Consider the following 4,790-nt stretch of genomic DNA (forward strand, 5'->3'; position numbering starts at 1 on the left):
CAGTTACAGTGGAGGGGAAAAGATAAGTCTCCAAACTCCCTTGGTATCCCTCTAAATACCTTTAATAAGAAATGTCAATTGTCACTCTAGCTTTGGAGCACCTCGTGACAGCACTGTTTTGCAGCTCCAACCAGTGTCCAACCAGTATGGCCTGGAGTGGAGGTGGAAAGGGATGCTATTGCATGGAAGCTATAGATGCTGGGTGCCTCTCCCTGAGAATGGGTATAGGAAAAGAGCAATGAATCCTGGCACTTGTTGGCAGTGGTGATTTTGGCTGATATTGTCACTCCTGAGGGGGACAAAGGCACAGAGGACCAAGCTGCTACTGGCATCCTGAGACTCCCAAAGCTGCCCAGACCCTTATGCTACTAGTCCATTTACTGCAATGGTGGCATCCGAACTCATTGCAGAGGGGTGTGGGAAAGTCTCCTGTCACAGTGGAAGAAACAAACCATAATGAAGAACATTAAAATTGCTTAGAGGTGTTTTCTTTGGCTAGATGATGTGCTCCCGTGATCACAGGAATACACATAACATCATGAGGATATTTGCTTTTCATGTGAATTTATTGGCCCAGATCCTCAGCTAATTTAAGTCCATGTGGATTCTGTAGTGTTCAGTGATCACTCAGTGCTTCTAGTGTTTGCATAAGCCAAGAAATCCCTTTATTCTATGTTCATTTCCCATTTCTAAACTGGCTGGGCATGAGGACAAGAACATCACAGTGCACTGCCCAGACACTGTCTGGGAAGCTCAGCCGTTAAAGGTCCAGTCCCCAATACTACAGCTTCACTGAATTCACAGACACAAAACAGCCATTGACTGGTAACAAATGTAACCACTACTTGCCTGCTGTAGACTGGAACTCGTGACCTAGATGCGAGATGTTCTATGTCCTACCTTCAATGCTGTGTGCCATATAATTCATGGCAGTAGCATCTATGGGCCAGCCAGGCTGGCATCCTATTGGTGCTGCATAAACATAGCAATATGTGCCCCCAAAAAGCTTGCAGTCTAAACTGATATCCATTCATAAAATACTATTTATAATGCCTATATGATAAGCTTCATCTCTCTCTGCTTCACTCAATGGTAACTGCATTTCTTGGTCAGTGTCCAGCCAGTGCTGCATTTTCCGTAATTAGTGTTCATGTCCTATTGACAGCTCTTTGACCTGCAATAGAAAATGCAAATTTCACTGGAACAAACTTTCTGCCAGGCTATAAAATTGGACTCTCTCTTTTGTTGTTGTCTTGTTTTATTTGATGGGCCAAGAGTCTGTCTTTCAGCTTTAATTACAAAGTTCCCTTATTAATCAAGTAGATAATAGGACAAGCTGTGCAAGCCTTGCTGAGAAGCGAATGGGGCATGCAAATACACTTGCAGGGAGAGAGATTGCAAAACAATTTGTAGGGAAGTGACTGGATATCCTTGCAGCCCACAGCACACATTTTGCTCTACAAAACCAGCTTAAACCAATGGTCCATCAGATCCAGTATCCTGCCTACAGCAGTGCCCAATACCTGATGCTTTCTGATTTTATTAACTTTAAAAACGCATAAAAAGCACAACAGCATTAGTATTTTCCTCACTACCATGTAGGAATTTCCTATCAGACCCACACAAATCCTACCCACAACAACCTCAGCCCTCCTTGAATGACTGATCAAAGAGATGGACTTTGCACCATGTCCCAGAGCTCCACAGATTCCAGCTCTTCTGGGCCACAAGAGGGAACATTCCACAGGAGAGCGGACTTTATGGAGAATGTCCTGTCAGCCACCCCTCTCCTTTGTAGAAAGGGAGAGCCAGCTTCGATGCCACTGTGGACTGCATCTGCAGCAGTACAGCAGGAGAGAGAGAGTGCTTTGGGTAGGAGGGAGGGTGTCATGGCATGCAGTTTAGGGCTTGGTAGGTCAAAACTAACACCTTTTACTTTATGCTTAGAATAGCAAACACCTTACATAATGCACCTAGTGCACTATGCAATGCTGTACATAGATCCTGGCTAGCTTTCCAGTGCTGACATCCACTCCTAGCAGCCTGATTTTCAACAGGCCCTCAGTCTAGCCTCTCTTTACACAGGCACATCTCTGCACCCAAAATGAACTGTAGGTGCGAGTACTAGGAGTTAAAGATCTAATTACACTGCTCTACAGCCAAAATGCTTCTGAAATAAATGTAGTCAAACTTTACTAATTCTGGGTCACTGAGAACGAAAATGATGCTTAAAATTGTTGATTGGCTCTAGTCTAGCTGTTGGGCTCCAGACTACAGCAGTGGAATCTCCTGGCAGGTGATGTTAGGGTTTCCATGTTCCGTGACCGTCAAAAGGATCTTGTCCCAATCTTCTACATGGAAGGTGATCTTGTAGCCTGCAACACATCGATGATGTGATGGCAGCCCTCAACATCGTTCACATCCAAATGAGTGGAGACATTCATTGATCATCGAAGACGATCTTAAAGCTGTTTTGCTGCATAATGGCAATGTTTTGCCATCATTTCCAGTTGTCATGCCGTCCAATGAAGGAAACATGACAACATGAAAAACTTTGAGGTGCATAAGCTATGACAACATCAGTGGCAGCTTGTGGCGATTTGAAGGTTGTTGCCTCTGGCTTGGTCTACAGACTGGATACACAAAGACTCCTGTTTTCTCTGCAAATGGGATAGTCGTGCAGAGATTCCACTACATCAAGAAAGAATTAGCCATTCCGACAGTAATTGAGAACTAGAGGAAAAGTGTTCAGCATCCCCACTTGTTGAATCAAGGAAGATTTTGTTACCAACCGCTTACACATAACTGGGGTCTGATGAAGAACTTTGTCAAGGCCATTGACAAAACACAAGCAGCTTTCAAGTATACCTCCGTGGAAAATTTCCAAGGTTAAGTGAAGCTAAGATAAAGGAAGGTGTCTTTGTTGGTCCTCAGATTCGTGAACTTTCTTCGACATGATGCATTTACCATGCACTGCGTGACAAGGAAAAGATGGCATGGAAAGCTTTCCAGTTAGTGCAATAAATTTTCTCGGAAACAACAAGGCAGACAACTACCGTTGTTGGTGGAAAACCTCCTCAAAGCATACAAAAGCCTTGGTTGCAACATGTCACTAAAGATACATTTCTTGCACTCTCATTTAGATTTTTTTCCACTGAACTGCGGAGCAGTGAGCGACGAGCATGGCGAGCAATTTTACCAGGACATTGCAACAATGGAGAAAGGCTATCAGGGCAAATGGAGCCAGCAATGCTTGCAGACTATTGCTGGACAGTAACAAGAGATGCCTCCTTAATGAATACAGAGAACAAGCAGAAGCGCCGGTAGACACGGAATAGGACAAACTATGTACATAATGTTTTTGCCTTTTGTTTCATAATAAATTTATTTATATACTTTTGCGCTTTTTAAAGTGTACATAAACAGGACAGGTGAAATATTATCATGTAAAGCAACCATAAACACATGAAAAACTACGTTTACAAATTTATGATTAAAAACTCTACTATCTACACAATATACATAGACATAAAATGTAAAAACTTAAATATCTTAGAAACAGTAGCCAATCAGTTGTTTTAATTATCATATTTGAATTCAGCACATCAAAATACATAATAAATACCACATTTTATCTCTGAAGCAGACGACTTCTCAAAAATTGTAGACCAGCGTTACCTCTTGTACCTGCTAGTCAGTTGGGCACCTAAGTACTATTGATTAAGCCTGCAATCCAGTGCAGGAAGAAAATACTGGTACCCACAAAATGATGTAACAAGTCATAGGTGCTGGAACTAGGGGGGGCTGCTGCACCCCCTGGCTTGGAGTGGTTTCCATTATATAAAGGGTTTATGGTTTGGTTCCATGGCTCTCAGCAGCCCCACTATAAAAATTGTTCCAGTCTCCTGCAACAGGTTTAGTTTTGTCTGAAAGCAAGGCCCAGAATAATCAAGGATCATTTGGTGTACACAGCAAGAACTACAGCTTGTTTGCTAACTTACTTCTCCACTCCACTTTGGAAGTTACAGTAAAGCAGGACATCGCTAATGCATCTTCCCTCTGATTGACTGAATAGTGCACTCAGGGGAACATGACCAACAGATGCTTTTAATGTTATCTCATTATGAGCCCAATTAACATACCTTCTGTTTGTACACAATGCATTATTTCTGCATGCTGGAACCTAACCATTCCGTGAAAAGAAAGATGTGTCTCCTTTCAGCCCTTAATGGACAGTTCCAGTGACACTTCATATGGAGCAGAAAAGCTCCAGATGCTTCTTAATGTGAAATCAAGAAAGACTTTCATTATATCAAAGAGAGAGAAGGCTTCTTTTCTGGAGCATAAGCATATTAGCAGCCTTCTAAAACAAAGGCACAAAATGCCATGTCGGTGCGTCTCGGGTTTTGTTGATGGATTCCTATTATATAATACACCAGTTCTTTATGGACACATAGCTGCTGGTTCCATAAAGCATCTTAAACTAAACTAAGAAGGTCCTTGGACTGTTAAGTACTTTGGGAAAATGATGATAGTCTAAATCTTCTTGGACTCTATGCGTGTGTGTGGATCTACATATAATCACTGCATCATGAAAAATGAGTCATTGTGAAGCAAAGCTAGAGGGAATTAGGAATTTTGCAGCATATTTATCTCACAAACTTTTTTGGGGGGGGAGGGGGGAACGGGGAGAAGAAAACTGGCAAGATGTAGCATCCCCAATCAAACATTTTCCTACCTGCCTCTGCTGAGCACTAATAGCTATAACTATATGATGACGAATAACCGAG

The sequence above is a fragment of the Chelonoidis abingdonii genome, chromosome 17, assembly GCF_003597395.2.
Source record: "Chelonoidis abingdonii isolate Lonesome George chromosome 17, CheloAbing_2.0, whole genome shotgun sequence".
Lineage (NCBI taxonomy): Eukaryota > Metazoa > Chordata > Testudines > Testudinidae > Chelonoidis > Chelonoidis abingdonii.